This window comes from Vombatus ursinus, unplaced genomic scaffold, assembly GCF_900497805.2.
Source record: "Vombatus ursinus unplaced genomic scaffold, bare-nosed wombat genome assembly UNPS02014818.1, whole genome shotgun sequence".
Taxonomy (NCBI): domain Eukaryota; kingdom Metazoa; phylum Chordata; class Mammalia; order Diprotodontia; family Vombatidae; genus Vombatus; species Vombatus ursinus.
Window position 1 is genome coordinate 13230930 of NW_020954596.1, and position 13156 is coordinate 13244085.

Here is a 13156-nt window from a genome sequence, read left to right on the forward strand (position 1 = left end):
GGACATGCCAAAGATGCAGATGCCTTTGGCGTTACGTACAAAGACTATCGATGTGTTTGGATAATAATAACATTCCGTGTGCTTTCTTCTCCAGGCACAATATTCTCAGTTCCTACAACCATTTCTGGTGTAGAATGGTTGTTAGTCTTCTCACCATTGTGGTTATCCTCCTCAGGGGTCATTCCAGGAGACCTGGTATCTTAGAATTCTGAAATCTCAGAGTTTGAAAGGAATTCAAAGGGATTCTTCAATATTTGAAGCAAGAATCCTTACTTCAGTTCACCATCTCCAACTGGTGATCTTCTAGACTCTGCTTATACATGTTTTGTCAGAAAGAATTCATTATTTAGCCACAGAGCCACTTTCACTTTTGGATGGCTCTAATAATAAATATTTTCCCCTCTGAATTAATTCCATTTTCTCAAACTGAATACAATAATCATATACTACTGAAAGTCAAAGGGCCCTCCATTAGGAATCCTAAGAGAATATTAACACACAACAATATGATAACAAATTATAGAACTCAAATGAAATGGAGGATTATTTACAAAAATGTGAATTACTAAAACAGACACAGCAGAAACTTGATCATTCTAATAACCCAAGCTCAGAGGAAGAAATAAATCAAGATTACAAAAGCTGAGAAATACAACACTACAAAAGATAATTATAGACTAATTTTCCTAATGATATAGATGAAAAAATTCTAAATAAAAATTTAAGTAAACACTATAACAATTAATTTAATATAACTACCACAACTAAGTAGGATTTAAACCAGTCATGCAAAGCAATATTAGAAAACCTTTTAATATAACAAGAGTTTTTAAAAACTTTAAAAATATATCATTAGACACAAAAAGGTTTTTTAATGAACCAATACATATTCATGGTCATAAAACTACATCAAATCCAGGAAAACAATATACATAAATATTACAACTCTGTAAGTTGAAAGAACAACAAAATAATTGGAAATGAATGGTATAAAATTATAGCGGAACCAGATCAGAAGGCTTGGGTTTGTGGACTGCCTCTGCCTCTTCCTCACTGTTTGACTTTGGAAAAATCCCTTAAATTCTATGTGTCTTAGTTTCCTTTGTTATTAAAGGAAAAGTTTAGACAAGTTAATCTTTAAGATTGTTTCTAGCACTGACCTTTCAGGCCTCTGATGTTTCTGTACTGCAACAATGTGATGTTGCAGTATGACATAGTGGATTGGAAGCTGGCCTTCAAGCCGGGAAACATCTGATACTATGTCTCATCCCTGTCACATTTTGGCTGTATGACGCTGGCCAAGTCACATAACTTCCCATTGCTCTAGGCAGCTCTCTAAGACTACAAGTTATAGAGAAGATGCTGACCTACATTGGTAAAATGGAGTTTTGTCATCAGGGAAGATACTATGCAAATGATAGGTCCAGTCCCCTTGATGTTGCCTTTCAGCTATGGTCATTGGCATAGCTGAAAATGTAGGCCTATGACTTACAGACCTTTCCACATGAATTACTCTTAAAGAATTTCCTTTATTCATGTGTGCTTATAGATACCCATCTTCTCTGTGTCTGACAATGAGGATACTGATATTGATCAATTCCTTTGTTCATTGCTGTTATTGAAAAGGTTATACTATGATGAAGTGCTAGAATGTGTCATGTGCTTCCAAAATCAAAATTAGTATACAGTAGTAATTAAAGAAATCTGTGAATGGCAGTAGAGTGAAGGGGGATAGGAGAGGGAGAAATATAGTCCCTTCTAGGGGCAACAGAAGGACAAGATTTATGACTGGAAGAGAAAGACATCATTCTAGGTCTAGGCCAGGTCTTTGATAGGAGTAATTACAGAGGTTGAGATGAATGGCTCTTGGACAATGTTCAAGCTTAGGAGATGAGATGAAGATTAAGAAATAAAAGATCAGAGAGTTAACCCTTTGTCTAAATTCAAGCTGCTTCCTGAAAGCCTGATTGCTTTATATGCTAGAACTGTTCATTTCATGGTTGCCTGTGACTGAGCTCTCAATGGAGTGGCTAAGTCAGTGAGGTACAATGTTGGGATTATATACATCTCAGTATCAGAGCTACCCAGAAGTGCTATGAACAACCCCTTGAGGTAAGAGGGGTGGATTCCCTTTTTTGAGGCTCATAATCACTTGTTGAAAATGTGGGATTCTTTTTCAGACATGGTTAGGCCAAATGGACCATGGCATCGTAGATTTAGGGCAAGAAGGAATCTTAAATATGATTGAGTCCAGGCCTCTCATTTTGCAGATAAGAAAGTTGATGGTGAGAGAGATTTAAGTGACTTGCTTAGGGTGTGAGATAGTACCTCAGGGTTGTTTTAATTTGCATTTCTCTAACTATCGGTGATTTATTTTTAATTTAAATTTTATTTTCCCCCAATTATATACAAAAACAACTTTACATTCATTTTTCTTATTTTGAATTCAAAATTCTCTCCTTCTCTCCACCTTCATTGAGAAAGCAAGCAATTTATATAGTGTATTTGTGTAGTCATGCAAAACATACTTCTATATTAGTCATATTGTGCAGTCATATTGTACACTCATGTAAAACATATTTCTTTATTAGTCATTTTGTGAAAGAAAACACAGACCAAAAAAAAACCAAGGAAAAAAGTTAAAAAAGTATGCTTCAATCTGCATTCAAATTCCATCGGTTCTTCCTCTGGAGATGAATATTGTTTTTTCATCATAAGTCCTTAAGAATTGTCTTGGATCATTGTATTACTGAGAATAGCTAAGTCATTTGTAGGTAATCATCATATAATATTGCTGTTAATGTATAGACTGTTCTCTTGGTTCTACTCACTTCACTTTGCATTAGTTCATGTAAATCATTCTAGGATTTTCTGAGAGCATCCTGCTCATCATTTCTTATAATAGCACAATAGTATTCCATCACAATCATATACCATAACTTGGTCAATCATTCCCTAAATGATGGGCATCCCCTCAATTTCCAATTCTTTGGACTAAAGGACCTGTTATAAATATTTTTGTACGTATAGATCCCTTTCCTTTTCATTTTTTTTATCTCTTTGGGATATAGACCTAGCAGTGATATTGCTGGGTCAAAGGGTATGCACATTTTTAGAGGCGTTTGGGTATAATTCCAAATTGCTCTACAGAATGGTTGAATCAGTTCACAATTCCACCAACAATGCATTAGTTTTTCAATTTCCCCACATCCCCTCCAACATTTGTCATTTTCCTTTTCTGTATATTAGCCAACTGATAGGTGAGGGTGGTACCTCGGAGCTGTTTTAATTTGCATTTCTCTAATCAATAGTGTTTTGGAGCAATTTTTCTATAATATAAAATATCAAAGTTGTAGATAGCTTTGATAACTTTGTCTGAAAACATCCCGTTCATATCCTTTGACTATCAATATGGGAATGGCTCTTATTTTTATAAATTTGACTCAGTTCTCTATATATTTGAGCAGTGAAGCCTTTATCAGAGATACTTGCTGTAAATACTTTTCAGTGTTATGATTACTAACTACATTTCTCTCCATCCTATTTTCCCCCTATTTATCTTACTCTCACTCTTCTTTCACCCTGTCCATCCTCAAAAGGGTTTTGCTTCTGATTACTGCCCCCTCCAATCTTCCCTCCATTTTATCATCCCCTCCCTCTTCCCATCCTTCTTTACTTTAGGGTAAGATAGATATCTATACCCAACTGAGTGTGTAAGTTATTCGCTTTTTGAGTCATTTTGATGGAAGTTAGGTTCAAGGGCTCTTGCCCACCTCCCTTATCTTCCCCTCCACTGTAAAAACTCTTTCATGCCTCTTTTATGTGAAATAATTTGCTCCATTCTACCTCTCCCTTCCCCCTCTCTTAGTGCATTCCTCTTTCTCATGCCTTAATTCTATTTTTTTTTTTAGAGATCATGCCATCATATCCAACTCACATCCAAGCCCTCTGTCTATGTATATTTCTTCTAACTGCCCTTATAATAAGGAAGTTCTTAGGAGTCACAAGTATCATTTTCCCATGGATGAATGTAAACAGTTTAACTTTATTGAATCCCTTATGATTTCTCTTCACATTTTACCTTTTTATGCTTCTCTTCATTCTTGTATTGGAAAGTCATTTTTTTATTCAGCTCTGGTTTTTTCATCAGGAATGCTTGAAAGTCCTCTGTTTCATTGAATATCAATTTTTTCCCCTGAAGGATTATGCTCAGTTTTGCTGGATGGGTGATTCTTGGTTGTAATCCTATCTCCATTGCCCTCCAGAATATCATATTCTAAGCCCTCCGATCCTTTAATGTAGAAGCTGCTAAATCTTGTGTTATCCTGACTGTGGCTCTATGATATTTGAATTGTTTCTTTCTGACTGCTTGCAATATTTTCTCCTTGACCTGTGAGTGCTGGAATTCGGCTATAATATTCCTGAGAATTTTCACTTTAGGATCTCTTTCAGGAGGTGATTGGTGATTCTAGAGTATCAGGGCAGCAGTTTTTCTTGATAATTTCTTGAAAGATGATGTCTGTGTTCTCTCTTTTTTAAATCATGGCTTTCAGGTTGTCCCACAATTCTTAAATTATCTCTCCTTGATCTGTTTCTCCTTGATCTGTTGTTTTTCCAATGAGATATTTCACATTTTCTTCTATTTTTTCATTATTTTGATTTTATTTTACTGCTTCTTGATGTCTAATGGAGTCATTCGCTTCCACTTGTCTAATTCTGATTTTTAAAGAATTATTTTCTTCAGTGAGCATTTGTGTCTCCTTTTCCATTTGGCCAAGTCTACTTTTTAATGAATTCTCTTTAGTGAATTTTTGTACATATTTTTCCATTTGGCCAATTCTGTTTTTTAAGGTGTTATTTTCTTCAATATTTTTGTGTGCCTCCTTTACCAAGCTGTTGACTCTTTTTTTCATGATTTTCTTTTATCACTGTCATTTCTTTTCCCAATTTTTCTTCTACCTCTCTTATTTGATTTTTAAAATCCTTTTTGATCTCTTCCAGGAATTCTTTTTGGGCCTGAGACCAATTAACATTTTTCTTTGAGGATTTCAATATGGCAGTTTGGGCTTTGTTGTCTTCTTCTGAGTTTGTGTTTTCATCTTCCTTGTCATCATAGCAACTTTCTACGGTCAGAATAATTTTTGTTGTTTGCTCATTTTCCAGCCTATTTCTTGACTTTTAGCTTTACATTGAAGTTGGGCTGTGTTCAAGTTGGGGGGGGGTCACTATCCCAAACTTCAGGTTTTTTGTGCAGCTATTTTCAGAGCTGTTTTGGGGGGGCGGTTGCAAGCTTTTAGTTCTTCCCAGTTGCAATGATCTAAAGAGAGGTGTGTTTACTACTGTTTTGGCTTGTGCTCTGGTCTGCGAGCAACTTAACTTTTCTCAGGCTCAGTTTCCTCATCTGTTAAAGAGAGAGAGAGAGAGAGAGAGAGACAGAGACAGAGAGAGAGAGAGAGACAGAGAGAAACAGAGAGAGAGAGAGAGAGAGAGAGAGACAGCGAGAGACAGAGAAAGAAGAAAGAAACAGAGAGAGAATAAAAAGCACCTATTTTCCAGGGTTGTAAGGATCAAATGAGATAATAGATTTAAATTACTTTCTAGATGTTTATGTACTATACAAATGACAAGTGGTAGTGGTAGTAGTAGTTGTTGTTGTTGTTGTCATCTGTGTAGGACTATTCTTTTTACACAAAAGACACTTAAAAATTATCTATCGGTGTACATCTATTTGGAGCCCATCCCTTTTAGGGGGATATGTAGCATACCAGAAGCCTTTATCCCAAACCTGCTGCTTTCTTTAGTGGAAAATATTGAGTCATCATGAGCATCCAGTGAGCTTTTCTTATCAGGAATGCCACTTTTTCTGCTCTGAACCAAATTCTCTAATGCAATCAAAGAAAGACGTCTGGATGCATAAAGTCTCCAATCATGCCAACTGGCAGAAAACTGGCCATTTATTCTCCATAAGACACTACATGACCTTTACAGATGGGCTGCATTTGGGAGGAAGGGAAGTGTGAGGGTGGAAATCTGTCATTAGCAGATGCTCTTTGAAAGAATTAAAAAAAAGTAATGAGGACTTTTGCCATCTGATGGCATTCAGAATGAATGACAGAGGCTGGCAAAGAAGAATTGACTTATCTGAGTTGTGTTCATGGAAGCCAGTTGTGCCTTGAATACTGTGTTTGCAGCTGGCCTCCTGGGAACATAACCACAGCTACCAAGTATCCTTCCTTGCTGTGTTTTTCAGCACTTATCCAGTTTATGGGGCCTGATATCTTCAGGTCTCCCATGGGTCCTCTGAAATAGTTGGGTTTACATAATGGAAATGGTGGGAGTAAAGGAAGAGATTTCACCTCAGTTGTTCTACATAGTCTCATGAGAAGCAAACTTTGGGAATCTTGTGCCAGCAGAGTACAGGTTCTAGAAGCTGCCACCAAGCTGGAAAAGCTTTAGCTATGGACATAATGATGTCATATGGTCATATGGTGAGCAGCCTGACTAAGTGCAGAAACTCTTCACAAGAAGACTGGCCATCAGATAAGTCTTTTTTGGTCACAATAACTATTAAAACATTCTACTAAGGGGTGAAGGAGTTACAGTTTGCCATGGCAAAAGTGTAGCTATAGTGCTTGAATCACAGATCTTTGAAAGATAGAGGTGTTCTGTGTGTGTGTGTGTGTGTGTGTGTGTATGTATACCTGTAGAGACAGATCTTTGCACACACATGCATATACATAAATACTTCAAGGATTCATGACTTCATTAATGTCATAGCTTCTTCCACTATACAGATTGCAACCTCTCTGCAGTGTAGTTGATGATCTTTGAGAGTTGCTGTGGTCAAAAACTGTTGATCACTTTGTAGCCAACTTGGTGGTGGTAGCTCAAACCTTAAGGTGGAACCTCAGATGGCAGACACTGGTGACAGACACTAAACTCACCCAACCAATTTTATTCTCTTTCCTCTTCTTCCTGTCTTTTTCCTTCTCCCTAACCATACCCTCTCAAAGGAGCATACTTAATGAAACCGAAAAGAGAATTTATTATAAGGCAGCTTCAAGTATAATACTCTTTATTGCTAGCATTATATAGGCTTCTGAGGTTTGAAAAGTACTTTACATATAAGAGACCCCCCCACCCTGATGAAAGCCTATGTCTGGCAAAAAAAAAGCATATGTGTATATACTAATACTAATGTGCATATTAATGCACCTGTATATACTTATATATGTGAGGTGGTTCTTATGATTCTAATGGATAGCAATAAAGCCTATTCTTGGTTATTTTAAACAATATTGGTTAGTACTAAATTAGATTGATTGTCAAAAATTCACCATTATAGGGTGATTTGGTGTGACTGTTTCGGTCCCATTGCTGAGCAATGACTCAAGAAAGGATCTGCTGGGGGTAGGGATGGTTTCATCATCCACTTTTAAAACAAACATGGTATTCATATACATAGTAATATAATTCCTCCTTTTGCTAACACTATCAACAAGAGAAAAGTAGTTTGAGATATTCCTAAGTCCTGTTCTGCACCTTTCCCAACTATCACAGGCCACTCTTAGGTATCTTCTTTTCACCCTTAAGACTGTTTCAGATGTACATTGGATAATTGGAATAATGAGGCAGGATTTTATAAGTCATAAACACAATAGAAAAGTGTGCTGTTATTGTTAGTGATAATAATGATAGCTAGCATTTCTATAGCTCTTTAAGAATTGCAAAGAACTTTACTAATATTATCTAATTTTATTCTCATAAAAACCCTGGGAGTTGGGTGATGTTTTTAACCCCATTTTACAGTTAAGGAAACTGAGGCAGACTGAAGTTAAATGATTTGCCCAGGGTCACACAGTTAATAAGAATCTAAGACTGGGTTTGAACTCAGGTCTTCCTGTTTCCAGGTCCAGCAGTCTATCCCACTGCCTCACCTAGCTGTCTCTTATTGTTGCTATTATTCATTATAACCTGATTTTGCCTGGATACAAATGCTAGTTGTGACATTGAGTACTTTGCACTGGACCCTGAACCTGCACCATTTTCCTGTTTCCTCCAATTGTGAACAAAGGGTGAGGGGTAGATAGAGGTAAGGGCCAGATATGGGGCTGGTGGAAAGTGCAGTTGTGAGCCTTGCCCAGCACTAGCTGACATCTAGTGGCTCTCAGGGCCTGGGAGCTAGAACCTGATGGGATGAGATGATCTTTAGTCATGAAATCTAAGGTTCAGAAGCAATGGAAGTCAAATGAATAAGAAGAATTTGTTCCCTAGAAAGGTAACATGACATAGTGAAAATCAGACTAAATTTGCAATCAGGAGAGACCTGGGTCTGAATTCTGCCTCAAAAACTTACTAGCCATAAGACTATGGGCATGGCATTCAGTCTCTCTGAGCTTCAGTTTCCTCAACTGGAAGCAAAAGTATGCTTGTATACCTAGAGGATGTAGTCAGTAAAAATAAGAGCAGGATTTAAAATAGTAGGTGTGTTTGTTTATTTTAAAAGTGATCAGCACCATGGCTAGGGACAGCATCTGGCTCTGTCAGCACTCAAACTGTAGGAAAGCAAAGGAGGGCAGTATCACTGCTATAGATAAGGAAGTGAAGGGGCTGTTAGTAATTGACGGTAGATTTAAGTGGCCTAGCTGATTATCTGTGCCTTTAAGCATTTTTGGATTATATAGTGAGCCTTTAGAATTTGACTAACAGGTAAGGAGATGTCAGTTGATGATTACACTATTATCTGGGCTAGCTAAGCAGACAGGCTTAAACAGCTACCCTGCCTTTGTTTGTCTGTGTGAACCACAACTCAAGTCAGCTCTCCCTGACTTCTACTGGTTCCTAGACAGGAGGTAAATGCATTTGGACGGTGACAACTTAATGTAGTAGTTGGTACTGAAAATACAATTTTGAAGTTTCAAATTTATCATGCCATTTTTAGGTCAAAGAAAGTTTGAGTCCTCACTCTGATGGTATGTTATTCACCTCAGTACCCAACTTTGTATTGGCATTGCATCACAATGCACCAGAGCCTAGAGTAAAATTGACTACTAAGTTCATAAAGTTGTAGTGCCTTGTACGTGAATCTACCTTGTAATGAGAGGGGAAGGGAGAAGGAGAGAGAGAAGAGAGGTGAGGGAGAGAGAGGAGAGGTGAGGGAGAAAAGAGTGAGGAAAGGGAGAGTGAGGAGGGAAAGAGAGAGAACAGAGGAGAGAAGAGAAGGGAAAGAAAGGGAAGAGAAGAGAAGAGGAGAGGAGAAGAGAGAAGAGGAGAAGAGAGAAAACAAGGGAAAGGAAGGGAACAGAAGGGAAGAGAAGGAGAGAAGAGAGAAGAGGAAAAAAGAGAAGAGGTAAAGAGGAGGTAAAGAGAGGAGGGGAGAATTATTGAATTGGGAACAGGACATAAGAAGTATTTTGTAAAAAGGGTAAGGAAAGGAGAGGTTGTATCTGAGCTTATTAAGGCATATATTACTCTTCACGTTTGGTCTAAATCACAAGGTCATATGCATACAATATACTAGCATATGTGTAAATTTTTTACTTTTGCCAGTATATACATAATTGCTTACTCATGTGTCCATCAGTAAAGACCAGTTGAGGAAGAGGTCTGTAAACAACTATAATGTCTGTTAAAACACATTCAACATAATCCCAAGAAAGTTATAATAGTTATTCATATTTCTTTGACACGGTGATGATTACAAAGCACTTTTTTGACAATAACCTTGCAAGAAAGGTAGTATAATTCTTATTATATCTATTTTACAAAATAGCAAACTAAGATATAGAGAGATTAAATTATTTTCCAAAGTTCATATAGATTATAGGTGTCAGAACCTGGATACAAATCTAGTTCTTTTCATTCCAAGTCCAACATGCTTCCTACTACACTGTATTATCAGAAGCAGTAAATTATGGAAGTAGTAGAAAGATAAGAGGTTAACAATTGGATGTTTTAACTGTTTGTGTTTTGATTTTTCTGTGTATTAGTATACCAGTTGTTTGCTGAGAATGTTCTAATATTAATCTGGTTTTTTTCTTCTCTAAAATGAACCCAGTGTGGAAAGTAAGCATGGTGTCATGAATTGAGCACTGGACTTAGTATCAAGAGAACTGGTTTCAAAACCTGGCTCTGGTATTTCCAAGCTATATGACCATGGGCTAATCATTTTACCTCTTTTATCATCTATAAAATAATGGTCATCATCATACCATGCTACCTCATAGAACTGTTGTGAGGAAAGTGCTTTATAAACCTAAAATTGGTATAGGATTACAAAACATTTTTTAAAAATAGCACTGTTGTCACTGCTTGAAATTCATGTGCTCTCCAAACATGCATGGATCAGTTCCCATACCAGCTTGATGGATGCTGGGTACAATTACTGTCCTCATCAATGAGACATTTCCACCATAGACACCATATGGGTTCATCATGTAAAAATCCCAGAAGTATCACTACATGGCTCTTTAATGTAATATCATTTCCTTCTACTCTTTTTTTCCTTTATAGATGCAGAGTCAAATTTGCAATCAGGTTTGCCCCATCACCACCCAAAATGCCTTCAAGGTTTGTGTGTGAAGCTTTCTGTGTTGTGACATAAGCTTCAGGTGTCAGTTTGGCAATGTTGTGACCTTGGCTCAGTCCATGTTGTTCAGCATATTGAAGGAATGGCTTCAATTCGTAGACACAATCAATTCTTTATTACTTATGTAATAGATTGTCCATTCATGTGGGTATCTATTCCATGCCATGCAACTTTGGAATACCTTCTAGCAAGCCCAAGGTCATGGCCTTGTCAGATATTAGGGAAATATGGGTGACATAGGGAACTGGACTATGGCTCTGTCTCAGCTGGATAGCATTTTGGCAGGTGGAAGCTCTTCTCTGAGGGATCAGAACCACTGAATGTTCCCACTGACAACAAATCAGATTATTCCCACTTTTCTATTAACCGTTCCAGCAGATATATATGATTGAGAGTCGACGATAACAATAACTCACGTTTCTGTAACACTTTACAATTTATAAATATATTATTAGCAACAATGCAGTGAGGCAGGTAGTACAAGTATCATCTCCACTTTATAAATGAGAGAATTAAGTTTCAGAGAGTTTAGATGATATCTATATGATGACCTAGATTGCAAGTGTCTGTGTCAGGACTCAAACCAAGGTCTTTTGACTTGAATTCTAGTGCTTTTTTCCTCATCCCAGTCTAATCTTCTGACTTTGGAGGAAGGGTATGGTGTGTATGGTGTGAGGGGAGAAACCTTTTATTTACAAAGAAAGAGAATCATTTGAGGTTGATACAGGGAACTGGTAGGAAGTTTAAACTGGAATTGAAGACAAAGTCTCAGTTCACCCTGCTCTGTATCATTGTTAGCTTTCCACCGTAATAATAATATTTTATATAGCTACCACATACCCCATGAGGTAGAGGACAAACATTATCTTAATTTTATAGATGAGGCAATGAACATTCAGAGAAGTGAAGGCCCAGTCATTCAGGGAAACATCAGAGGTAGGATTTGAAACCAGATCTCTTGACTTCTCACCCAGGGCTCTTTAATGATATAACGTTGCTCCTTTATAAGCAGAAATGAACCAAGGCAGTAAGTTGTTTGACTAGAGGTCAAGGACTGTATGGTATTCAGTATTCCTGGAAGGTTGGGAATAATTTTATGGAAGTAGTAGAAAGATAAGAGGTTAACAATTGGATGTTTTCACTGTTTGTGCTTTTATTTCTGCCAGGATCTCCTTTGTACCCCCAAAATCCTTTCCTACTTATTGCAGCAATAGAGGCAAATATTCATGTGGATATTCATTTGTAAGCTCTTTGTGGGTGGAGATAATGTCATTGTAATGCCCTGTCAGTCAATTATTAAGTGTCAGCTAGGTTCCAGACACTGTGCTAGGTGCTACGAACAGCTTTGCACAGATAGGATGACCACCAACCAGAAACTGGAAAAGGATTGCTTAATTTAAGGGACTTTTCATGATTGTGGGCCTCTATCAAAATGAGACTTGAAAGGACTGATGATATTTGGTGAGATGTTATTCACTGATTATAGACCTGGATAAGCAGTCTTGGTACTTGTCTCTAGTCTATTCTCACTTAGAAAGTATGAACCATCAGACAAATGCCTCTGTGGTGGAATCAGAGAATATAGAATATCAGGCCTGGAAAGAGCCTTAGACCATAGATCATACAACATTACAGTTAACAGAATTCAAGCATTTCTAGGTCTTTTTTAGTCCTAGGAATTTTAGTAGAATACAAGCTAAAAATGAGTTAGCCAAGAAAACTAATATGGACTTCAGCTATATCAGTAGAAGCCCAGAATAAGGGAAGCAACAATCCTGGTGTCCTGTGCCCTGGTCAGAGCATATCTGGAATATTGAACCCAGTTCTTGATGATTCACTTAAAGTAATACATTGAAAAAATGGAGTGTGTCCAGTGGAGGGTGACCAAGATGGTGGAGTTCCTCAAAACCATTTCACAAAAAGATAGATTGAAGTGGTTGGAGTTGCTTATCTTGGAGAAGAAAAGACATTTGGTGAATAAGATTGCTGATTTCAAATATTGGAAGGATTATCACATAGAAAAGGAATTATCATGTGGAATTTTTCTTCTTGGTCCCAAAGAAGAAAACAATAACCAGTTGATGAAAGTCACAAGGAGACAGATTTTGGTTCAATATATGAAAACATTTTTCCAATAATTAGAGCTATCCCAAAATAAAATGGGCTTCAACAAGGGATACTGATTTCTTCATTCATGCATATATTCAGGCAGAGCCTATTTTTCAGCATATAAATAGAAAGGTCAACTACATGACTTCTGCAATTCTTTCAAATCATGTAAGATTTTGATGATTCAGAGAAGATAGAATGTTAAAGAATAGAAAATAATGAGATAGAAGAGACGTTTTTTTTTTTTTTGGCTAGGCAATGGGGTTAAGTGACTTGCCCAGAGTCACACAGCTAGTGAGTGTTATATGTCTGAGGCCGGATTTGAACTCAGGTTCTCCTGACTTCAGGGCTGGTGCTCTATCCACTGCGCCACCTAGCTGCCCCAAAGAGACCTTATATTCATTTACTCCAACATCCCTACTTTATATATTGAGAAACTGAGTCCCCCAAGGGGGAAGT

The 13156-nt window shown here is 37.3% G+C and overlaps 1 protein-coding gene across 8 annotated transcripts in view; it reads left to right on the forward strand.

Moving 5' to 3' along the window:
* ABLIM2 (actin binding LIM protein family member 2) overlaps positions 1–13156 on the forward strand; it is a 301430-nt gene that overhangs the window by 204642 nt on the left and 83632 nt on the right. The gene's annotated exons all lie outside the window — the stretch shown is intronic.